General features: G+C 44.8%; 1 protein-coding gene across 2 annotated transcripts in view; it reads left to right on the forward strand.

Annotated features, from left to right (window-relative positions):
• PFKL (phosphofructokinase, liver type) overlaps window positions 1–26,423 on the forward strand; it is a 152,455-nt gene that overhangs the window by 15,481 nt on the left and 110,551 nt on the right. Inside the window, exon 1 of one of the 2 annotated variants that reach the window (XM_069733881.1) lies at window positions 18,405–18,504. The exons of the other annotated variant lie outside the window; for it this stretch is intronic. The gene's annotated coding sequence lies outside the window, so the exon portion shown is untranslated. Of the gene's footprint in view, window positions 1–18,404; window positions 18,505–26,423 lie in introns of those variants that run through there. 2 annotated transcript variants of the gene reach the window in all.

The raw sequence follows: 26,423 nt of genomic DNA on the forward strand, positions 1-26,423 counted from the left end.
GGTTTTTCTTTATTTATGCTATGCGACCAGGACCTGCGGTGACGTCGCGGTCACATGACCGTGACGTCACGAAGGTCCTGGTCGCACAGCATCTTTGGAACCGGACCGCCGCCTGCAGCGCCGAGGAGATCGGGACGTCATAGGGTGAGTATATAATTATTTTATTATTTTTAACATTACTATTGATGCTGCATATTGCTGCATATGCAGCATCAATAGTAGGGGTAAAATCCCGCAGCGGAACCCGCAGGACAAACTGCGATAAATCTGCAGGGATAACCGCAGATTTGCCCTGCAGATTTATCAAATCCGCTGCGGGAGAACCCCCGGGACAGGACGCAACGTGTGAATGTGGCCTAAATGTTTTTGCAGAGTCAAAAGTAAGAAAAGGGTGAATTGTAGAAATGTTTTTGAGATGCAGATAAGAAGAGCGAGCCAGTGATCGGATGTGAGGGGTGAATGAAAGCTCGGAATTAAGAATGACCCAATGCAGCAGGCATGTTGCTTTGGAGTAATGGTGGAACCGCACACGGAGATGGCAATGTCAGGCAAAGGTAGGTTAGTAGAGGGGGAAAACACGAGGAGTTCAGTTTTTGACAGGTTCAGTTTCAGATAGAGGGAGGACATGATGATAGAGACAGCGGTACGACAATCACTGGTGTTTTCTAGAGGCAGGCGTGATATCGGGAGCAGAAGTGTACTGTATAATTGGGTGTGATCAGCATAGAGGTGATACTGGAACCCAAATCTACTGATTGTTTGTCCAATAGGGGCAGTATACAAAGAGAAGAGGAGGGGGCCTAGGACTGATCCTTGAGGAACCCCAACAGTAAGGGGAAGGTGAGAGGAGGAACCAGCAAAACATACAGTGAAGGATCGGTCAGAGAGATAGGAGGAGAACCAGGAGAGAACGGTGTCCTTAAGGCCGATGGAGCGGAGCATAGTGAGGAGGAGCTGATGATCCACAGTGTCGAGTGCTGCGGAGAGATCCAAGAGAATTAGCATGAAGTGACTGTTAGATTTAGCTGTTAATAGATCATTAGAGACTTTACTGAGGGCAGTTTCAGTAGAGTGTAAAGAGCGGAAACCAGATTGAAGAGGGTCGAGAAGAGAGTTATCTGAGAGATAGCGGAAAAGATGGGAGTGGACCAGGCGCTCGAGGAGTTTAGAGATGAAGGGAAGATTAGAGACAGGTCTATAATTAGTGGCACAGTTTTGATTGAGGGATGGTTTTTTAAGTAGTGGATGTATGATGGCATGCTTAAATGAGGAGGGAAAGATACCGTAAGAGAGAAAGGTTGAATATTTTTGTTAGGTGAGAGGTGACAGCAGGGGAAAGGGACTGGAGGAGATGTGACTGAATGGGGTCACTGGTGCAAGTGGTTGGGCGAGAAGATGCAAGGAGCCTGATTACTTCTTCTGTAACTGGTTCAAAGTCAGAGAGTGAACTAGATACAGTGGGGGAGGGAGGACAGTGCATGGTATGAGGGGATTGGGAGATAATTTACTGTCGGATGTGGTCAATTTTTTCTTTGATGTAATTGGCCATATTGTCAGCGCAGAGATCCGTGGTTGGGGCCTGCACTCTTGGGTTGAGTAAGGAATGAAAAGTGTCAAAGAGACGTTTAGGCTGTGTTGCAGATTTTTCGTTTTTTTCCGTGATTTTTTGCTATAAAACCGCGCAAAAAAAAGGCATGCATTATGCATCCCATCATTTAGAATGCATGCCGCAATTTTTGTGCACATGAGTTTTTTCCGCGAAAAAACCGCATCGCGGTAAAAAAACGCAGCATATTCATTAATTTTGCAGATTGTTTGCGGATTTCCCACTATATTATTGCATTGGAAACCTCCGGAAAAATCCGCAAAAAAAAAAAAAGTGCAAAAAACGCATGCGGATTTCTTGCAGAAAATGTCCTGTTTTGCTCAGGAAATTTCTGCAAGAAATCCTGAACATGTGCACATAGCCTTAAGGTTATTGGACAGTGAGGTGATGAGGGTGTTGAAATAGGTTTGTTTGGAGAGGTGAAGGGCAGAATTGTATGTTTTTAGCATAAACTTATAATGGATGAAATCTTTGGGTAGATTAGATTTTCTCCACAGACGTTCGGCGCATCTGGAGCTGGAAACGTGTTTGCAGCGTGTGCCACGGTTGTCGCCGTCTGTGCTGAGTTGTTCTATGTATAGGAGGTGCAATTTCATCTAGGGCACTTTGCAGGGTTTCATTGATATGCTTCAGTGCAGAATCAGGACATGAGATAGGGGCCAATGAGGACTACAAGTTCTTCATAAGTTTCTGGGTGTTAATGGCCTGTATGTTTCTATCAGTGTGGAAAGTGGAAAGTTTACATGTAACACTGTAAAGACAGTCATCAAGAAGTGGCTAGTTTTGGACGTCCCTCAAAAATTGGACTTGTAGGCTGCCAAGAGTCTACAGCAGCATTAAGGCTACTTTCACACTAGCGTCGGCCCGACGTACCGACGCATACTGTGGAAGCGCCACGCACAACGGGGGCAGGGGATGCATTTTTCCAGCGCATCCGCTGCCCCATTGTGAGTTGCGGGGAGGTGGGGGCGGAGTTCCGGCCGCGCATGCGCGGTCGGAAATGGCGGCCACAACGCAGCAAAAAACGTTACATGTAACGTTTTTTGCTGCCGATGGTCCGCCACAACACGACGCAATCGTCGCACGACGGTTGCGACGTGTGGCAAAGCGTCACAATCTCTAGAAAAGCTGTGACCACCAATCAATAATATAGTACGAAAAGCAGGGTGTGATTATAAATTAAAAATTAACTTTTAATGGACTCATTAAAAATGGTATACCCAAAATAATCAGACAAATACACATAAAGGACTCACAGTACATCACATTTCAGGATAAGAAATGCGTTATAAACTGTAGTGAAACACTTTAGGGTTCAAAGTTCTCACAACACATCTTGAGAAGTTCCTTGGGGGGTCTAGTTTCCAATATGGGGTCACTTGTGGGGGGTTTCTACTGTTTAGGTACATTAGGGGCTCTGCAAATGCAATGTGATGCTTGCTGACCAATCCATCTAAGTCTGCATTCCAAATGATTCTCCTTCCCTTCCAAGCTCTGCCATGCGCTCAAACGGTGGTTCCCCCCCCCCCATATATCGGGTATCGGCGTACTCAGGACAAATTGGACAACAATATTTAGGGTCCAATTTCTCCAGTTACCCTTGGAAAAATACAAAACTGGGGGCTAAAAAATAATTGTTGTGGAAAATATTTTTTATTTGCACGGCTCTGCGTTAAAAAACTGAAGTGAAACACTTGGGGGTTCAAAGCTCTCACAACACATCTAGATGAGTTACTTAGGGGGTCTACTTTCCAAAATGGTGTCACTTGTGGGGGGTTTCTACGGTTTAGATACATTAGGGGCTCTGCAAACGCAATGTGACACCTGCAGACCATTCCATCTAAGTCTGCATTCCAAATGGCGCTCCCTCCCTTCCGAGCTCTCCCATGCGCCCAAACGGTGGTTCCCCCCCACATATGGGGTATCAGCGTACTCAGGACAAATTGGACAACAACTTTTGGGGTCCATTTTCTCATGTTACCCTTGGTAAAATAAAACAAATTGGAGCTGAATTTAATTTTTTGTGAAAAAAAGTTAAATGTTCATTTTTATTTAAACATTCCAAAAATTCATGTGAAACACCTGAAGGGTTAATAAACTTCTTGAATGTGGTTTTGAACACCTTGAGGGGTGCAGTTTTTAGAATGGTGTCACACTTGGGTATTTTCTATCATATAGACCCCTCAAAATGACTTCAAATGTGATGTGGTCCCTAAAAAATATGATTTTTTATTTTTACGGCTCTACATTATAAACTTCTGTGAAGCATTTGGTGGGTCAAAGTGCTCACCACACATCTAGATAAGTTCCTTATGGGGTCTAGTTTCCAAAATGGTGTCACTTGTGGGGGATTTCAATATTTAGGCACATCAGGGGCTCTGCAAACACAACATGGCATCCTATCTCAATTCCAGTCAATTTTCCATTGAAAAGTCAAACGGCGCTCCTTCCCTTCCGAGCTCTGCCATGCACCCAAACAGTGGTTTACCCCCACATGTGGGGTATCGGCGTACTCAGAACAAATGGCACAACAACTTTTGGGGTCCAATTTCTTCTCTTACCCTTGGGAAAATAAAACAAATTGGAGCTGAAGTCAATTTTTTGTGAAAAAAAGTTAAATGTTAATTTTGTTTAAAACATTCCAAAAATTCCTGTAAAACACCTGAAGGGTTAATACACTTTTTGAATGTGGTTTTGAGCACCATGAAGGGGTGCAGTTTTTAGAATGGTGTCACACTTGGTTATTTTCTATCATATAGACCCCTCAAAATGACTTCAAATGTGATGCGGTCCCTAAAAAATATTGGTGTTGTAAAAATGAGACATTGCTTGGTCAACTTTTAACCCTTATAACTCCCTAACAAAAAAAAAATGGTTCCAAAATTGTGCTGATGTAAAGTAGACATGTGGGATATGTTACTTAAGTATTTTGTGTGACATTTCTCTGTGATTTAATTGCATAAAAATTCAAAGTTGGAAAATTGCGAAATTTTTAAAATTTTTGCCAAATTTCCATTTTTTTTTTTCACAAATAAACGCAGATAATATCAAAGAAATTTTACCACTATCATGAAGTACAATATGTCACGAGAAAACAATGTCAGAATCACTGGGATCCGTTGAAGCGTTCCAGAGTTATAACCTCATAAAGGGACAGTGGTCAGAATTGTAAAAATTGGCCTGGTCATTAATGTGCAAACCACCCTTGGGGGTAAAGGGGTTAACACCAGATAAAAACTGTTATCTTGTCAAATGTAACAATAGGGCGAGACTGTTCACTTGTTTTCTTTTCACACACCATTCTAAATGGTCATTGCATTCCGTCCAGCAATAGATGTGTGGCACCCCTAGGGGTATTTGCCACAAAAATAGTTACTGACAGTAAGTACAAATACTAAAATAGCAAGACTGCACTACCACCTCCGGCCAGAAGGGGGAGCTCCAGAGACTCCCCTTGATCCATTCTGGTCTGAGAGAAGAAATGGCATTTGGGCTAAGGAGCTGAAAGTGAGAGGTCATACAGTTGAATCTCTAACAGCCCTGTGACTGTTACCAGGCCTAAATCACCGGCCTGAGGAGAAGAGGGATAGAGAAAAAGGACATTGTGAGAACCGGGTAGCATTAATCACTACCCAGAACAGGCGCAAAGACGGATACCGGATCCGTGGCTGTATTCATTATATATAATACAGCAACCGGAAAAACGTGAGGTGATATCAGCTTCACTAGGGCCAGACGCAGCAACAGACACAGAGTTCAGCGGTACTCCCAGAGGGGGTAAACCGATAAAAGGACTCGGGTTGCCCGTCGAACCAGGACCCGGAGGGGACAGATTGGGCCGGCAGCCAGTTCACATACAGCAGCAGGGCCACACAGAAATTGCGCACAATAAGAGGCGAAGACCCCGGCAGGGTCAAAGTAACTCAGAGTTCCCATACAGACTCCGGTGACAGGACTGGTTGTAAATCCTTTTATGTTAAAGTAAACTGGTTAAACGTTTCAGTGCCTCAGTCTTTCATTTGGACAATAGCCATCTATCCAGGATCGGGATCGTCACCGCTGGGAGAACCTGCTGCTGATCAAGTAAGTGCCTGTCCCCTCATGATACCCCTTACACTGTGCATTGCCTGAGGCCACAGCACCGGGTCAAGCCACCCGTGACATCCCCCTCAAGAGACAGACTCCATTGGTCCGGTGCTGGGTATCCCGGTCTCCTGGGCGTCACAATTGGCGTCACGAACAGGATCTAGCCAGCCCGTATACCGGGTATTGTGTGCCGTGATTGAAGCCCAAAACTGTGAAAACTGGGATGAAAAATCTTGAAAATTGACTTTATTAAAGAAAAATCCATTCCCCATTGAAAACTATTGAAAGTGACTTTTCTCCATTGGTTATAATGGAGTAAAGATGGCCGCCATCCCCTGAGGTAATCACTTCATAACCGTTAGGCACGAGACTGTTAATTGAGCTACGCCATTACCTGAGCCCCAGTCTAACTGAAAAACTTCAGAATCCGCCATTACTGAGCGCGCGGCGGGCGGGAGCAACAGGGGGCGTGTCATTGTGGGCGGCACCAAGCTGAGCGCTCTGACATCAGAGCAAGGGGAAAATCGATCCTGCTGCACAGCGGAACGAATCTACACTATCCCGACGGAAGGGTCCGGATTAACTAAGGGGGCACAGTATGTCGCAGCACGGAGACGCCGCAGCACCCGGCAACGCTAATGCAGCTGAAAGACAGAGTGTCAATAGAGAGTCCGGTAGTGCAGCGGTGCAAGGAGTGGCGCCCATCATGCCGGTGCTGATGCCATATACCCCGGGTGGCCCATGGCTTCCAATGTATGAAGGTGAGCCTAATACCCTTGACGATTTCAGAGAAAAGATGCTGGCCCATTTTGACATGTTCCCTGTGGGTGAAGTTCAGCATGTTAGTCTCCTGATGATGCAGTTAAGTGGCCATGCTAAGCGAGAAGTCACAGCATGGGCAGCTGATCTAAAAGGCACTGTTGAACGCATATTTGCTGGATTAAAAGCTACATTTGAAACCACGGCCAGCAGCAAAGCTAAAATACGATTCTTTAATTGCAAACAAAAAGCTAATGAGGGCGTGAGAGACTTTGCCTTAAATCTGCAGGAAGCCCTTAAATCACTTACACTGGCTGAACCCATTTTTAACACCGGAGCGCATAAACTACTAAGAGATCAATTTATTGAGGGACTCTACACCCCTTCTCACCGGGGGCATGTGAGCATGCTTGTTTTTAAGAACCCTGAATTGACATTTGCCCAATTAAAGGAGAGCGCTATACGTCTCCAGCTGGCAGAGGCACCTCGGGATCAGGATCCTGCGCAACCCATGGCAGAGGCACCTCAACAACAGGGAGTGCCAGTGACATCAGCTATGTCTGGGGCCATTGCTAAGCCCCTGGGGCCCAGTACTAATGAGGCTCTTCAACAAAAGCTTGACTCTTTAGCTGATGTTGTTGCTTCAATGGCTAAAACCATGCAGGAGATGAGAGGACACAAAATGGAGTTGGCAAACTGTAGAGAGGATGTTCCATGGATGAGACCCCGGAGATACCCGACATGGAGAGGACGACCCCGCGACCGCTACCAACCGGATGGACAGCCCATTTGCCGCCGTTGCCAGCAACCGGGCCACTTTGCACGAGATTGTGATTTAAACGGGAATCCCCTGGAAATGCGGGCCGCTTCGCAGGAATGAACTTTCAAGGCCCAACACCCTGGCACGACAGGTACATCGGAGGACGACCCATTATCCCTATCGTGCTGGACGGAATTCCCCTCAACGCTTTGCTGGACACAGGTTCCCAGATTTCATCTATACCGTATATCCTTTATAAGAGGTACTGGGCTGATGCAGATATTGATAAAGGGCCCTCTGATGTTGAACTAGATATATGGGCCAGTAATGGTAAGTTGGTACCGAAACTAGGATTCAGGGAGATGACCATAAAGATTGGTAAAGTAGAACTGAAGAAACAGGGTATAATTGTTGTTGATGTTGACCGGCGGAACTGTGAACCAACTGTATTGATAGGAATGAATGTGTTAGAGAACTGCTTTTCCGAAGTCATTTCTGTCTTACAGCAAATTGCTGAAACTGCCCAATCCTGCCAGCAGAGAGTTCTCCGGAGGGAAATAAAAGTATTGATGTTAAGGCAACAGGTAGAAGTTGCAGGTGGAGAAATCGGCAGTGTGAGGGTAAGTGATCCAACGTCTATTGTAATCCCACCAAAAACAGAAATGCTGGTATGGTGTAGAGCAGCCATTGGTACTAAGGGACGAGATTATCAAGCCTTAATAGAACCAGTGTACACCGACAGCAGGCCCACTATACTCACAGCACGAGGGATAGTTGAGGTACACCGGGGACGAGTGCCGGTACGACTTTTGAACTGTGGAGAGGAAGAGGTCACTTTGCCAAGGTATGCTACAATGGCAAAGCTATATACTGTTGACAACAATGCCATCACAACCATTGAGCCCTTAGAACCAACCTGTCAGGTGGAAGGCAATGGCTCAGATGGAGAAATGGAGGATTGGTGCCAACAGCTACACGTGGGCATAAATTCAACACCTACCCATCAAAAACAAGGGGTGTATAGGCTAGTGACGGAATATGAACAAGTCTTCAGTAAACACCCATTGGACTTCGGACGGATAGAAGGGGTAGAACACACAATCCCCACAGGTGACCATCCCCCAATAAAAGAAAGATATAGACCCATACCGCCCGCTCACTATCAATGTGCAAAAGATATGCTGAGGGAAATGAAACAGGCCGGGGTAATAAGAGACAGCTGTAGCCCCTGGGTGGCCCCTCTAGTGATTGTCAAAAAAAAGGACGGAACCATGAGAATGTGCGTAGACTACCGGAAGATTAATAACATCACCCATAAAGACGCCTACCCCTTGCCTAGGATAGAAGAGTCCTTAACTGCTTTGAAATCTGCTAATTATTTTTCCACCTTAGACTTAACAAGCGGGTATTGGCAAGTCCCTGTGGCTGAGAGAGATAAGGAAAAGACGGCATTCACCACACCAATGGGTCTATGTGAATTTAATCGCATGCCGTTCGGACTCTGCAACGCATCCGGTACCTTCCAGCGGCTGATGGAATGCTGCCTCGGACACAAGAACTTCGAGACCGTCCTCCTGTACCTAGATGATGTGATCGTCTACTCGAAGACTTACGAACAACACTTAATAGACCTGGCAGAAGTGTTCGAAGCCTTATCCAGGTATGGCATGAAAGTCAAGCCATCCAAATGTCACCTTCTCAAGCCAAAGGTACAGTACCTGGGACACATCGTGAGTTCGGAGGGAGTAGCACCAGATCCCGAGAAAATAAGCGCCATTAGGGATTGGCCAAGACCTACCAGCGCAAAAGAAGTGAGACAATTCCTGGGATTGGTGGGTTACTATCGCAGATTTATAAAAGGATTTACCAAGTTGGCAGCACCCTTGCAAGACACCTTGGTAGGGCAGACGAAGAAACCTTCAAACCGAAACCCTCCTTTTCAGTGGAACGACGAAAGGGAAGACTCCTTTGAACAACTAAAGAAGGCACTAACCGGAGAAGAGGTTCTGGCATACCCAGATTACCATCAACCTTTCATCCTCTACACCGATGCCAGTAATGTGGGACTAGGAGCGGTGCTGTCACAAAAGCAAGAAGGTCGGGAGAAAGTCATCGCCTTTGCAAGTAGAAAGCTCAAGGCCTACTGAAAGAAATTCAGAAAATTACAGCTCCTTCAAATTGGAACTACTGGCAGTAGTTTGGGCTGTGACGGAGCGTTTCAAACACTATCTGGCCGCTGCAGAATTTATTGTCTATACTGACAACAATCCGTTGACCCACCTGGACACAGCCAAATTAGGTGCGTTAGAACAGCGATGGATAGCCCGGTTATCTAATTACAACTTCATAATCAAGTATCGAGCAGGTTGCAAGAATGGAAATGCCGATGCCCTATCCCGGATGCCACACTTGAGAGATGTAGAAGAGGAAACGGGGGAGCTTGAAGAAATTGAACTACCAGCCTTCCATCGTCCCAAGGCAAAACATCATCAGTCAAGTACCTATCAGAAACAACAAGAGGTGAATTTTAATCCGTTAGCACACCATAGATGGGCTGACACCCAAGACAGCAATCCGGCTGTGAAGTTGGTGAAGGAACTGTTGACTGAGCAAAGTGCATATCCCGATGAGGATGCCCCAGAAGAGACGCATCAACTCTGGAAAGAGAGAGGCAAAATGTTCCTGTATCAAGGGAAGCTATGTAGAAGATACACCAATCCGAAAACACATGAATTGGTTTGGCAGATTATTGTGCCTAAACAAGATGTGAAGATGGTCCTCGAAGCTTACCATAATGGTGCTGGTCACTTCGGTTGGAAAAAGTTAGAAGTACTTCTAAGAGAAAGATTTTATTGGGTCGGGATGAGAAAATCAATCGAACAGTGGTGCAGAAATTGTGGCCCGTGCAACCTCAGAAGAAACGATCAAAAGAACCAAAGAGCACCACTGCAGCCCATAATCACCAAACAACCACTTGAACTTGTAGCCATGGACCACGTGAAGTTGACACCAAGCCGGTCCGGCTATGTCTATGCCTTGACCATCGTGGACCATTATTCATGTTTCTTGGTAGTAGTACCCGTAAAAGATCTGACAGCAAAAACAGCAGCCAAAGCGTTCCAAACGTACTTTTGTAGACCCCATGGATATCCGGAACAGGTTCTCACCGACCAAGGTACAGCCTTTGAATCAGAGATCTTCAGAGAATTCTGTAATATGTATGGTTGCAAAAAGATCCGGACGACGGCCTATCATCCACAAACAAACGGCTTATGCGAGAAGATGAACCATATTGTAATAGACCTACTAAAGACTTTACCTGAGACAGATAGGAATCAATGGCCAGAGAAATTGCCTGACTTGGTGGATCTGTAATAATCATGTCCCGGTGAGCTCCACCAACTGCACCCCAGCTTACCTTATGCGTGCAAGACCCGGCCAATTACCAATCGATCTAGAAATGGGAATTCTGAAACCAGACGCAGAAGTTCAAGACTCCAATTGGGATATCATACGGCAAAAGCAGTATCGCCAAGTGCAAGAGAGTGTGGAAAGAAGCCTTCAGCAAACTAGAGAAAGACAAGAGCGAACTTTCAACCAGAATGCTCTAGCGACCCCATTAAGACCGGGTGACCAAGTGCTCAAGAGAAATCGTCGAACCAATAAACTAGACAATCAGTGGGAAGCCGTACCCTACACAGTTTTACCAACAAGAATGGATAATCCTAAAATGTGTCTCATTAGCAAAAACGGAGGCTTAACATCTGTACTAGTGTCAAGAGACAATCTTAAATTGTGTCCGGAAGCATTGAAAGAGCCAGAAGTTGTCCAGCCAGAACCAGAAGTTATTCAACCCATACAGGTTCAACCAGTAAAGGAAAAAGAAGAGGAAATGTATCACACCTGTATAGGAGACTTTCCCAAAACCCTACTAACATACCATGGTGCAGTAGTGGTTCCCATGGTGGCCTTTTACCCAACACCGAACCCAATACCAGAAGTCCCAAGACAGGAAGAGGCTGACCCCGTACTACAGGAGGTTCCAGGCCAGGAAGAACAGATTCCTGATCAGAGTAATCTCATTCACGGTGGACTTGCCAACTCCATAGTCATGGAATTATCTTTAGCAGAGCGGGCAGATACTACATCCGCAGTAGACAGTAGTACACCACATCAAGAGATACCGCTATTACGTAGATCACAGCGTAGTACCCAGGGCCAATTACCGGCCAGGTATGCAGATTACCAACTATAAAGCTCATAATGTGAATTGTATATATGTTATGCCATATATAGTTAAACAGAAAATGTAGTATAGTCATTGTTATCAGTCTGCAACGTTTAAGCCCAGTGCCTACAGAGACTTGTCTGTATGAACTTATTGCATATTCTTGAACTTTTTATCAGCCCGGAGGCACTAAATCAAAGCTCCGGAAAGACTGCTTTTTGAACTTTGCTTTTTGCTCTTTTTGAACTTTCTTTAGACTTTATATTGATAACTCCGTTGGAAAAATGGAACTAAATTCCTGGACACTAAGTACAGTGCCTTTCCTAATACCTTCAAGGATAGAACTGTATTAATGGACGCTATTTGAAGTGACTTTTTACAGAACTCTATTTTTGTTTCCTTGAGTGGTTTTTGTAACTTTTCATTTTTAAGACTCTGTACATATTAATTGTTATTTCAAAATGTTATTGTCCCACAGTCCCGGAGTACTGTTCTTAACTAAGGGGGAATGTGGCACCCCTAGGGGTATTTGCCACAAAAATAGTTACTGACAGTAAGTACAAATACTAAAATAGCAAGACTGCACTACCACCTCCGGCCAGAAGGGGGAGCTCCAGAGACTCCCCTTGATCCATTCTGGTCTGAGAGAAGAAATGGCAGTTGGGCTAAGGAGCTGAAAGTGAGAGGTCATACAGTTGAATCTCTAACAGCCCTGTGACTGTTACCAGGCCTAAATCACCGGCCTGAGGAGAAGAGGGATAGAGAAAAAGGACATTGTGAGAACCGGGTAGCATTAATCACTACCCAGAACAGGCGCAAAGACGGATACCGGATCCGTGGCTGTATTCATTATATATAATACAGCAACCGGAAAAACGTGAGGTGATATCAGCTTCACTAGGGCCGGACGCAGCAACAGACACAGAGTTCAGCGGTACTCCCAGAGGGGGTAAACCGATAAAAGGACTCGGGTTGCCCGTCGAACCAGGACCCGGAGGGGACAGATTGGGCCGGCAGCCAGTTCACATACAGCAGCAGGGCCACACAGAAATTGCGTACAATAAGAGGCGAAGACCCCGGCAGGGTCAAAGTAACTCAGAGTTCCCATACAGACTCCGGTGACAGGACTGGTTGTAAATCCTTTTATGTTAAAGTAAACTGGTTAAACGTTTCAGTGCCTCAGTCTTTCATTTGGACAATAGCCATCTATCCAGGATCGGGATCGTCACCGCTGGGAGAACCTGCTGCTGATCAAGTAAGTGCCTGTCCCCTCATGATACCCCTTACACTGTGCATTGCCTGAGGCCACAGCACCGGGTCAAGCCACCCGTGACATCCCCCTCAAGAGACAGACTCCATTGGTCCGGTGCTGGGTATCCCGGTCTCCTGGGCGTCACAGATGCTTATATGGTTAGCATATGCGGTTTGATTTGCTAAATGACCGTTGATGTGAAACTAGATATCTTTCCATACTGCCAAGAGATTTGTGATATTAGACCTTAATATTTCGAGTCCTATGGTAGGTTGATTCACGGGACTCTCAGGATTCTGAGGTCTGGGGCAGTTTGGTTTATATATTTTATTATATTGCAATTTCTTATCCTGAAATGTGATGTACTGTGAGTCCTTTATGTGTATTTGTCTGATTATTTTGGGTATACCATTTTTAATGAGTCCATTAAATGTTAATTTTTAATTTATAACCAAAGCGTCACAATGCGTCGCTAATGTTAGTCAATGGAGAAAAAACGCATCCTGCAAGCAATTTTGCAGGATGCGTTTTTTCTCCTAAATGACGCATAGTGACGTGCAGTGCATGACGCTAGTGTGAAAGTAGCCTAAATTGGCTGCAAGAATTTCTAGCAAATCCTGGTTGTGCACTGCATGAGACAACAATCTCTCCCATTCTTTATGTGTCTGGCTATGGGGCAGGTCTAGTTTACAACAAGACCTTCAAGCCTGTACACAGGAGATGCCTTCACAATTTGACAGATTTGGAGTGCTACCGCTAAAAAGAGTGGGTGAAGATTGCAAATTCTCGATGTGCCATGCTGAAAGACTATTAGCCAAAAATACTGAATGCTGTCATAAACTCAAAGGGTATTTCAACAAAGTATGCAGCCACATTATTTTTTAGTTACCGTAATTGATTTTCTTAAGATTTTAGTATGTTTGTCATTTGAATTATAGAAATTATGGAAGATATTAACCCCTTTATCCCATATGACGTACTATCCCGTTGAGGTGACCTGGGACTTAATTCCTAGTGACGGGATAGTACGTTACAGTGGATCGCCCGTGCTCACGGGAGGAGCGCGGCCGGGTGTCAGCTGACTTAGGCTACGTTCACATTTGCGTTGTGCGCCCCTGCGTCGGCGACGCAACGCACAACGCAAATAAAAACGCACGCAAAAACGCTGCGTTTTGCGACACGAGTCCTTTTTTGCCGAAATTTGGACGCAAGAAAAATGCAACTTGTTGCATTTTCTGCGCCCAACGCTTGCGGCAAAAAAAACGCATGCGTCGCACAACGCAGCACAACACATGTCCATGCGTCCCCCATGTTAAATATAGGGACGCATGCGTCGCCGCTGCGTCGCCCGACGCAAACACGCAAAACGCTAATGTGAACGTAGCCTAAGCAATAATTATTGAAGATGTGGAGGGCACCACTTATGATAATGAAGATGATTTTTAAAGAATGGGGTTCACCCATGGGCAGTATAAGTATATAACATGCAAAACACAAGAAAAAGAATGCCCATATATATAGGGAACACCCAAACAAATTAAACACTCAATTTATTATGAAAAAAACATAACACTAGAAACACAGCAATTTAAAAACATTTAAAACAGTTCTGAAAATCCACAAAGGCCATGTCCAATAATATGGATTCTGGACATCCGGTAACTACCAAAAATATGCTTGATGCTGTGTACATGGACTCAACAATAAATGTTAAATACAGGAATAAATATATAATAATCTTAATAATAATAATCTTTATTTTTATATAGCGCTAACATATTACGCAACGCTTTACAGTTTTTCACACATTATCATCACTGTCCCCGATGGGGCTCACAATCTAAAATCCCTATCAGTATGTCTTTGGCTGGGTTCCCATTGCGTTATGGGACCGCGTTTAACGGACAGCGTTGCATGGCGAAATTAACGCTGTGCAACGCGTCCGTTAACGCGCCCATTGAAGGCAATGGGAACGCGCTTCACTAGCGCGTGCCATGTTCGGCACGCGCTAGCGACGCACCGGTGTTTCCTGGCGCGCCGCGGACGCTGCAAGCAGCGTCCGAGGCGCGCCCGCGGTCCGTTCCCCGCTCTCGCAGATCAGGGATCTGCGTGAGCGGGGACGTTACCGCGACCCCGACCGCAGCCCCATAGAAAACATTGCGTTAGCGCAATCCGCTAGCGCTAAACGGATTGCACTAACGCAATGTGACCCTAGCCTTTGGAATGTGGGAGGAAACCGGAGTGCCCGGAGGAAACCCACGCAAACACGGAGAGAACATACAAACTCTTTGCAGATGTTGTCCTGGGTGGGATTAGAACCCAGGACCCCAGCGCTGCAAGGCTGCTGTGTTATCCACTGCGCCAATATATCAATAAGAGCAGCCCCCATCTATTCACAGTACCATATAAAATATGTGATGGGAAAGGGTATATATATGCATATATGTCCTGTACAAAAAACGTAAAAAAAATCAGCGTACATGGACACAAATAAATATACGCAGGCTTTTTTTTATCACAATAAAATAAAGACCATGCTCAGACAAAAAGGGGATAATAGTATCCAAGATGTAAAACGAGGTCTTGATGAAAACTTAAATGACACTATCTAATGACTCAACTGTGTGTATCTGGTCCAATGCCCCAGTCCAGTTGCTATACAAAACCTGTTAACCACCTAACAAATGAAGAGACAGAGAAGGAGGCCAGTGCTCAGATCCCATGAATGCGACACCTGGAAGTCCAGCAAAGAGCCATGTGAGGAAGAGGTAGTAGGACTATCGCAGCTGACATCCGGCACTATGTGCCAGGAGCGGTCACAGACCGCCCCCGGCACATTAACCCCTGGAACACTGCGATCAAAGATGAGGGGGCTCCCTGTGTGCTTCCCTGAGACCCTCGGAGCAACGTGATGTGATCGTGTTGCTCTGAGGGTCTCCTACCTCCTCCTCCCTGCAGGACCCGGAAGGCCCCCCGCGGCCATTTTGGATCCAAGCCTGCAGGGAGGTGGCTTTCAAGCGCCTGCACAGAGCAGGCGCCGGGAAGCCTCCCTGCACTGCCTGTCAGATCTCTGATGCATTGCAAAGTGTCAGATCAGCGATCTGATAATATATAGTGATGTTCCCCCCTGGGGCAATGTAAAAAAACAAATATGTACCGTATACACTCGAGTATAAGCCGAGATTTTCAGCCCAAATTTTTGGGCTGAAAGTGCCCCTCTCGGCTTATACTCGAGTCACGGTCGGCGGGTGAGGGGGAGAGGGCGCTGAGGCATACTTACCTAGTCCCGGCGATCCTGGCGCTCCCCCTGCCGTCCCACGGTCTTCGGGTGCTGCAGCTCTTCCCCTCTTCAGGGGTCACGTGGGACCGCTCATTAGAAAAATGAATATGGACTCCACTCCCATAGGGGTGGAGCCGCATATTCATTTCTCTAATCAGCGGTAACGGTGACCGCTGATAGAGGAAGAGGCTGCGGCACCGAAGACCAGCTGTCTGGGAGAAGGAGCGGGACGCCGGGAGCAGGTAAGTATGTCATATTTACCTATCCCCGTTCCACACGCCGGGCGTCGCTCCATCTTCCCGGCGTCTCTCCGCTCTGACTGTGCAGGTCAGAGGGCGTGATGACGCATATAGTGTGCGCGCCGCCCTCTGCCTGATCAGTCAGTGCGGAGAGACGCCGGGACCGGACGCTGGGAGCTGCAAGCAAGAGAGGTGAGTATGGCATTTTTTTTTATTGCAGCAGCAGCAATGGCACAGCTTTCTATGGTACATCAATGGGGCAATAATGAACGGTGCAGAGCACTATATGGCACAGCTATGGGACAATAATAAACGGTGCAGAGCACTATATGGCACAGCTATGGGGCAATAATGAACGGTGCAGAGCATTGTATATGGGGCACAGCTATGGGGCAATAATGAACGGTGCAGAGCACTATATGGCAGAGCTATGGGACAAAAATGAACGGTGCAGAGCACTATATGCTAGAAGAGGAAGAGGAAATGAATCCAAAAACGATAACTTTGTCTTATTAATAAAATTGCTTTATTCGAGTGCAAGGCAAAGAGACAGTGATGACAATAGTCATCCAATACATAAAAACAGCCAGTGCATATGGGACACTAAGACAGCTGCTTGCCAACCCATACTAGAAAAGTAATACGCCATATAAGCATAAAGGGTTAAAGTTACAGGGCCAATGGGGGAAAGAATTCCAGTGAAACTAGACTAATTATACAAAAAAACGCCATAGATTATAAGACAGTACCATATCCAACATGTCACATAACATCATGTAGTAATTAGGACTAGGCAGAGCGGAAAAAAGTTAATACATCACCCCAAAGGAAGGCCGGTTCTTGGCAGGTGCAGTGTCTCAGTGTCCGCCCCAACGCGCGTTTCGGAACACCTTCGTCAGGGGGCGCATAGAGCACTGCAGGAAATGTGCTGTATAAGAAGGCCGAAAACCGGAAATGAACCTATGACGCAACCCGGATGTAGATGCGCGTCTCCTAGCAGCCGCCGGCACAACAAAGGGAAGAAGCGTCATCCAGGCTATGTGTAACGGTACACGTGGGGCCCCACAGGGACCGCCCACACTCTACACTGGATCGCCGTTCACCAGAGGAAATCAGCCAGGCGGGCGCATGCGCAGTAACACACTCAGGGAAACGAACGTCATACAAAATATGGGCAAAGGCAGAGGACAGATCGTAATGGTCTGCAACGGTAACTATAGCGTATATATATTCATGTAAGGGATATACATTTTGCTTACTGCTACAGAAGAGGAATATGAAGTCATACCATATATATATAAGCGGCCATAGGACTACTAGCAATACAAAGACCGATGATGGCTCTTTCTTGAAAAAAGTTAGTATCATACCATATCTTAGTTATAAAGAGACCTATATCAAAAAAGTAAATAAATAAATAAACAGTAACGGCAATAACAGTACAGGTGTCCATATATTACACAAAATCCTAAATGGCAACACGCTTCTTTCCATATGTATGTATATATATATATATATATATATATATATATATATACAGCGCAGGAAATATAAATGTCCACAAGATGGCAGTAGAGGGATAATTTCCATAGTTCCTCTTTTCCTTTTCTCTTCTTTCTTTATCATGATCTTCAACCACCTCATTCAATGATATGTGACATATGTGAAACCGGTCCTCCTCCATACGGCCAAAGGTAAGATATCACAACTAAAACTTAAAAAATATAAAATGATTAAAAACAAATTGGATATACATCCATAATCAAGAAGAGATACTCCACAGTCCGATGATCACAAAAATGGGACAAAACTTAAATTTTCGTTGAGGCCAAGGGGGTGAGTTGTCCGCAAGGTCCAAATCCATTTGGCCTCAAGGCGTGCAAGCCTATTAGTAAGTCTACCACCTCTAATGCCTATATCCAGACTATCAATACCCCTAAATCTAATCAGTCTTCCATTGCAGCCATGATGCTCCCTGAAATGTCTAGGGAGTGTCTTTAATTCAACATTATCAGAAGTATGACTGGCCGCTGCCTCGATTCCACGTACATGTTCGCGAATGCGAATCTTAAATTGGCGAGATGTAAGCCCCACATACACTAAGCCACATGGGCACGTGGCGTAGTAAATGACATAGCGTGTTGTACAGTCAATTCTTCTTCTAATATTGAATGTTTTTTCCCCACTAGAGTCAGAGAACACACTGGTCCGCTCCATATTGGAGCATGCCACACAATGGCCGCAAGGTGAAGAACCAAAACGAGAAGGAGCATTATCCAGGAAAGTCACTCTAGGTACCCCTTCATAGTGACTCCTCGTAAGATGATCTTTAAGGTTCCTTGCACGTCGGAAAGAAATAAGGGGACGGTCAGGTAGTATTTTAGAAATAGTTTTATCCACCTTGAGGATAGGCCAAGATCTTAATAGGGCCTCACGAATTCTTGAAGCCTGTGAATTAAAGTTGGTTACAAAACGTAATTGCCTATCAGTTTGTCGGGATCCCCTAGGTACATGATTGTAAACTAAAGACTCCCTGGAGGCACACCTAGATCTATTATAGGCCTTCTTAATAGACCGCTTACTGTACCCACGACTAAGGAATCTAGCTTGAAGTTCCCTAGCCTGTTGCTCAAAATCTGACTCGGTCGAGCAGATCCTTCGCAACCGAAGGAACTGCCCGACCGGTACAGCCCTGATGACATGTGGTGGGTGGCAGGACGATGCATCAAGCAGGGAATTCGTGGATGTCAGCTTCCGGAACAGGTCAGTTTGAAGAAAGCCGAGTTGGTCTCTCTTAATAGTGACATCCAGGAATTCCACTCTCTCCCTACTCCAATGATACGTGAGATGAATGTTTAGATCATTAGTATTCAGCTCATCCATGAATACAACCAACTCATCAGAGGATCCCTGCCAGATCATGAGTATGTCGTCAATGTACCGGGCCCAAAGTAGGGCCCGGTCCATTGACGACCCCCGATCTGACAGGAAGAGGTCCCTCTCCCACAGCCCCAGGAACAGGTTAGCATAGGAGGGCGCAAAGGCCGCTCCCATGGCTGTTCCCTGGAGCTGCAGGAAGAAGGACCCCTTAAAAACAAAAAAATTGTGGGTTAAAGCAAACTCTAATAATTCTAACAAAAATTTACCAAAATCAGAGGGGGAGCCGGATAGATCCAGGAAAAAACGTACAGCATTAAGTCCGTCTCTATGTTTAATGTTAGTATACAACGATTCGACGTCAGCTGTCGTCAAGATTGTATTCTCGTCCAAATGGACGGAATCAACTTTCTTAAGGAGCTCCCCAGTGTCCTTCAAGAACGAGGGCAAGTTTATAACCAAAGGTTGAAGGTGGAAGTCAATCCACTGATTGACCTTCTCGAGGAAGTTTCCATTGCCCGAGATAATAGGTCTCCCAGGTGGCACCACAGCATCCTTATGCACCTTGGGAAGGAGATAAAAAGTCGAGACAGTCGAGACAGAGCTATGGGGCAATAATGAACGGTGCAGAGCACTATATGGCAGAGCTATGGGACAAAAATGAACGGTGCAGAGCACTATATGGCAGAGCTATGGGACAAAAATGAACGGTGCAGAGCTCTATATGGCAGAGCTATGGGGCAATAATGAACGGTGCAGAGCACTATATGGCAGAGCTATGGGACAAAAATGAACGGTGCAGAGCACTATATGGCAGAGCTATGGGGCAATAATGAACGGTGCAGAGCACTATATGGCAGAGCTATGGGACAAAAATGAACGGTGCAGAGCACTATATGGCAGAGCTATGGGACAAAAATGAACGGTGCAGAGCACTATATGGCACAGCTATGGGGCAATAATGAATGGTGCAGAGCACTATATGGCACAGCTATGGGGCAATAATGAACGGTGCAGAGCATTGTATATGGGGCACAGCTTTATATGGAGCATCTATGGGGCAATAATGAACTGTATGGAGCATTATATGTGGCACATTTTTATATAGATCATCTTATGGGCCCATCATGAACTGTATGGAGCATTATATGGGGCTCCTGATTCAATATGTTCAATATGGATATTCAAAAACACTTAACCTACTGATGTCTCAATTAATTTTAATTTTACTTTTATTGGTATCTATTTTTATTTTTGACATTAACCGGTAGCTGCTGCATTTTCCACCCTAGGCTTATACTCGAGTCAATAAGTTTTCCCAGTTTTTTGTGGCAAAATTAGGGGGTCGGCTTATACTCGAGTATATACGGTACATGTGTTAAAAAAATCCTAAATAACGAAAATAAAATATTGTTCCAATAAATACATTACTTTATCTAAATAAAAAGAACAAACAATAAAAGTACACATATTTAGCATCGCTGCGTCCGTAACGACCCGACCTATAAAACTGTCCCACTAGTTAACCCCTTCAGTGAACACCATAAAAAAAGGCAAAAAACGACACTTTATCATCATACCACCAAACAAAAAAAAGTGGAATAACACGTGATCAAAAAGACGGATATAAATAACCATGGTACCGCTGAAAACATCATCTTGTCCCGCAAAAAACGAGCCGCCATACAGCGTCATAAACAAAAAGATAAAAAAGTTATAGTCCTCAGAATAAAGCGATGCAAAAAATTTTTTTTATATAAAATAGTTTTTATCGTATAAAAGCGCCAAAATATTAAAAAATGCTATAATTGAGGTATTGCTGTAATTGTTCTGACTTGAAGAATAAAACTGCTTTACCAATGTTATCAAACGTGGAACGGTATAAGCGCCCCCCCCAAAAGAAATTCATGAATAGCTGGTTTTTGTTCATTCTACCTCACAAAAATCAGAATAAAAAGCGATCAAAAAATGTCACGAGCCCAAAAATGCTACCATTAAAAACGTCTACTCATCCCGCAAAAACAAGACCTCACATGACTCTATGGACCAAAATATGGAAAAATTATAGCTCTTAAAATGTTGAGACGCAAAACCTATTTTTTGCAATAAAAAGCGTCTTTTAGTGTGTGACGGCTGCCAATCATAAAAATCCGCTAAAAAAACCCGCTATAAAAGTAAATCAAACCCCCTTCATCACCCCCTTAGTTAGGGAAATTTTTTTTTTTTTTTTAAATGTATTTTTATTTCCATTTTCCCATTAGGGTTAGGGTTGGGGCTAAAGTTAGGGTTAGGATTGGGGCTAAAGTTTGGGTTTGGATTACATTTACGGTTGGGATTAGGGTTAGGGGTGTGGTTAGTGTTATGGTTGGGATTAGGGTTAGGGGTGTGTTTGGGTTAGGGTTTCAGTTAGAATTGTGGGGTTTCCACTGTTTAGGCACATCAGGGGCTCTCCAAACGCGACATGGCGTCCGATCTCAATTCCAGTCAATTCTGCGTTGAAAAATTAAAACAGTGCTCCTTCCCTTCCGAGCTCTCCCGTGCGCCCAAACAGGGGTTTACCCCAACATATGGGGTATCAGCGTACTCAGGACAAATTGGACAACAACGTTTGGGGTCCAATTTCTCCTTTTACCCTTGGGGAAAATGCAAAACTGGGGGCTAAAAAATAATTTTTGTGGGGAAAAAAAAGATTTTTCATTTTCACGGCTCTGCGTTATAAACTGTAGTGAAACACTTCGAAGTTCAAAGTTCTCACAAGACATCTAGATAAGTTCCTTAGGGGGTCGGCTTTCCAAAATGGTGTCACTTGTGGGGGATTTCAATGTTTAAGCACATCAGGGGCTCTCCAAACGCAACATGGCGTCCCATCTCCATTCCAGTCAATTTTGCATTGAAAAGTCAAACGGCGCTCCTTCCCTTCCAAGCTCTGCCATCCGCCCAAACAGTGGTTCCCCCCCACATATGGGGTATAAGCGTACTCAGGACAAATTGCACAACAACTTTTGGGGTCCAGTTTCTTCTGTTACCCTTGAGAAAATAAAAAACTGGGGGCGAAAAGATTATTTTTGTGAAAAAATATGATTTTTTATTTTTACGTTACATTATAAACTTCTGTGAAGCATTTGGTGGGTCAAAGTGCTCACCACACATCTAGATAAGTTCCTTATGGGGTCTAGTTTCCAAAATGGTGTCACTTGTGGGGGGTTTCAATGTTTAGGCACATCAGGGGCTCTTCAAACGCAACATGGCGTCCCATCTCAATTCCAGTCAATTTTCCATTGAAAAGTCCTTCCGAGCTCTGCCATGTACCCAAACAGTGGTTTACCCCCACATGTGGGGTATCGGCGTACTCAGAACAAATGGCACAACAACTTTTGGGGTCCAATTTCTTCTCTTACCCTTGGGAAAATCAAACAAATTGGAGCTGAAGTAAATTTTTTGTGAAAAAAAGTTAAATGTCAATTTTGTTTAAAACATTCCAAAAATTCCTGTAAAACACCTGAAGGGTTAATAAACTTCTTGAATGTGGTTTTGAGCACCATGAGGGGTGCAGTTTTTAGAATGGTGTCACACTTGGTTATTTTCTATCATATAGCCCCTCAAAATGACTTCAAATGTGATGTGGTCCCTAAAAAATATTGGTGTTCTAAAAATGAGAAATTGCTGGTCAACTTTTAACCCTATAACTCCCTAACAAAAAAAAATTTTGGTTCCAAAATTGTGCTGATGTAAAGTAGACATGTGGGAAATGTTACTTATTAAGTATTTTGTGTGACATTTCTCTGTGATTTAATTGCATAAAAATTCAAAGTTGGAAAAATTGCAAAATTTTCTAAATTTTTTGCCAAATTTCCATTTTTTTCACAAATAAACGCAGGTATTATCAAAGAAATATTACCACTATCATGAAGTACAATATGTCACGAGAAAATGTCAGAATCCTCAGGAGCCGTTGAAGAGTTCCAGAGTTATAGCCTCATAACGAAATAGTGGTCAGAATTGTAAGGCTGTGTGCACACGATGCAGATTTAGTGCAGATCTGCAGTGTTTTTTTTCTGCGCAGAAACGCTTCAGACTGCACTGTGATTTACAGTACAATGCAAATCAATGTGGAAAAAAAAGCTGTGCACATGGTGCAGAAAAATTCGCGCAGAAACGCTGCAGATTTCAAAGAAGTGCATGTCACTTCTTTTGTGCATTTCTGCAGCGTTTCTGCACCCCTCCATTAATAGAAATCCGCTGTGGTAAAATCTGCACAAAACCTGCACAAAATCTGCATCAATTCCACACAAAAAACCCACTAAAACCGCATAAAAAAACGCAGCTACAGATTCTGCCAGGAGATGCAGATTTTGTGCAGAAAATTCTGCACCTCTTTTCTCAATATGCACCTCAATATTAAACAATCAATATGATGGGATGGTTTTGGCAGCAGGATATGGTTATGTTTTGTTCTTTTTGTTTTTGTTTGTTTTTTTTCTCTCTAAAGGTACCGTCACACTAGACGATATCGCTAGCGATCCGTGACGTTGCAGCGTCCTCGCTAGCGATATCGTCCAGTGTGACAGGCAGCAGCGATCAGGCCCCTGCTGTGCTGTCGCTGGTCGGGGAAGAAAGTCCAGAACTTTATTTGGTCGCTGGACTCCCCGCAGACATCGCTGAATCGGCGTGTGTGACACCGATTCAGCGATGTCTTCACTGGTAACCAGGGTAAACATCGGGTAACTAAGCGCAGGGCCGCGCTTAGTAACCCGATGTTTACCCTGGTTACCATCCTAAAAGTAAAAAAAAACAAACACTACATACTTACCTACAGCCGTCTGTCCTCCAGCGCTGTGCTCTGCTCTCCTCCTGAACTGGCTGTGAGCGTCGGTCAGCCGGAAAGCAGAGCGGTGACGTCACCGCTCTGCTTTCCGGCCGCTGTGCTCACACAGACAGTACAGGAGGAGTGCAGAGCACAGCGCTGGAGGACAGACGGCTGTAGGTAAGTATGTAGTGTTTGTTTTTTTTACTTTTAGGATGGTAACCAGGGTAAACATCGGGTTACTAAGCGCGGCCCTGCGCTTAGTTACCCGATGTTTACCCTGGTTACCGGCATCGTTGGTCGCTGGAGAGCGGTCTGTGTGACAGCTCTCCAGCGACCAAACAGCGACACTGCAGCGATCCGGATCGTTGTCGGTATCGCTGCAGCGTCGCTTAGTGTGACGGTACCTTAAGGTTCTAGCATAGGTATTCTAGACAATATGTGATACTTTAAGTTCTGTATAACCTGTTCTGTATACTATGATCTGCATTACCAAAACTTACTGTACCCATTTGTGATTGCTAACTGTGACAAATAGGTTTATGGTGATTTGGTCCTATGCAAAATATGTATATCTTATACTTATCCTATTGCTGTTTAATAAACTAATTTTTTTTAAAAAGGTAAGCTTAGAGGAATCTGCCTTGATGTATCACTTAGATTACTGGTTACATCAGCTGTGACACAGAGTTCTTCAATGTAACATGACGCAGAGCTAAGGCCGGTTTCACATTTTTGGTTGTGTCCACAGCGTTTCTTCCGCAATTATCCGTATGCGTTGTGTATTCCTATATTTAACATTAGAGACGCATGTGTCTGCGATTGGTCGCGTTTTGCCGCGTTTGACGACGCATGCGTTGTTTCGTCATCTGCGGTTTGGCGTGGTAAACGTTACATGTAGTAATTTTAGAGGCGTCAATTTGCCACCTTAAAACGTATACGGTTAGCGGATAGAATGCCGCAAAAAACGCATTGCTGTCTATGTGAACGCATGCGGCCGCAAGCACATGCATTTGCTTGCGTTTGTGGACGCATGCGTTGCACCACAGGAAAACATGTCTAGACACTGATAAGCCACCCCCCACATACAAAGTGATAAAGGGAGGGAGTGGACATTTGCAGGTCACTACTCAGCAGACAGAGAACCAGACCAGAAAGACAAAAGCACCTTGGAGGAGACAAGACTGAACAATGTGAGTATATCCTAGCCAATGCCTTTATTTTCTATTTTCTGTCTCTACATGTCCTAATTTCTGCCATTTCTTTCTTTCTGCATGCATCAGAATGTCTTCTTCTGATGAGGAGCAACGTCATGGGCCTTCACAAGTCGAACATGTCAGTGAAGTGAGTACTCACCCCTTCAGATTGGTAAGTATTCACTGTCACATCTACACATGTGACAGGTTTTTTTCCCGTTTTTTTAGAGCACTTCTTCCACTGCGGCAGAGGGTGAGCAAAGCAGCGGGTTCACGGTCGGGTGGCAAGGCGGCAGCGTGTAAGTATACCTGGCTGTCTGTTTACTGTATCCTCACTTTAGTATTCTTGAATCTTCCTTTCTTTACTTTACTCTTTCTTTACATTTTTCTTCTAGACTCCTTTTTTTATCTCGACTTTCGTTATTCATGCCATTTCTCTGCCTCTGTTTTCTTTCTTTTCCTTATGTTAATGTATCCAACATTAATGTCATTATTTATTTTTTAGGTTCCAGAACGGGATGAGGACCTTATTGACAACGATATCCTCATCTCGCTGGTCCAGGAGCATGTCCCGTTGTGGGACGCCCGGGTTCCACAGCACTCGGACAACGTGACGATCCGGCGGCTATGGAATGAGGTGGCCAAAGCGATGTGGGATGGCTGGGACAACGCCCCGACTTGGGTCCGAAATACATTTTGTAAGTATTGCAATGCAGTGTGATGCAGCAGAGACCTTGGCGGTGCTCACACAACTGTGTGTGATGACAGAAACTCTCAGGAGTTTCTGTCATCACACACAGTTGTGTGAGCATGGCCAAAAGTCCATTGTCTGACCGTTATTTTTTGTTTTTTCAACAGTGCTCAAAGTCAAAACACGTTGGCGTTCGATGAAGGACCGCTTCAACAAGGACCTGCGTCAAGAGAGCCGTGTTGCCAGTGGTTCTGGAGCAAGGATCTGAAAATATAAATACCATCGCATTCTGGCATTTTTAAGACCAGTCCTTGCCCAGAGAACTTAAGTATTTTTTCGGTGTATTAGGTTGTGTTGTATTGCCATAATCTGTATGTTTCTATTCCACAGGAGTTGGCGTTTTGTAAATGTTTGGTATTAATTTTTGTTGTTTTTTTCACAGCACATGGAGCAGCACTGTTGACCCAGGCTCTTGAGCGGTCCCTCATCAGACAGCCACGGACCCGTCCCAGCCATCCAGCAGCGCTGCAGCAAGTGGGCCTGCCACACTAACTGGAGACCAGGAAGCTGGTCCATCAGGTCTTCCCCTTTCCCAGTCCTCTGCCCCTTTTTTATGGGGCTCCTCCCTGCAGTGGCAGAGGGCAT

The sequence above is a fragment of the Ranitomeya imitator genome, chromosome 7 (assembly GCF_032444005.1).
Source record: "Ranitomeya imitator isolate aRanImi1 chromosome 7, aRanImi1.pri, whole genome shotgun sequence".
In the NCBI taxonomy this organism is placed as follows: Eukaryota; Metazoa; Chordata; class Amphibia; order Anura; family Dendrobatidae; genus Ranitomeya; species Ranitomeya imitator.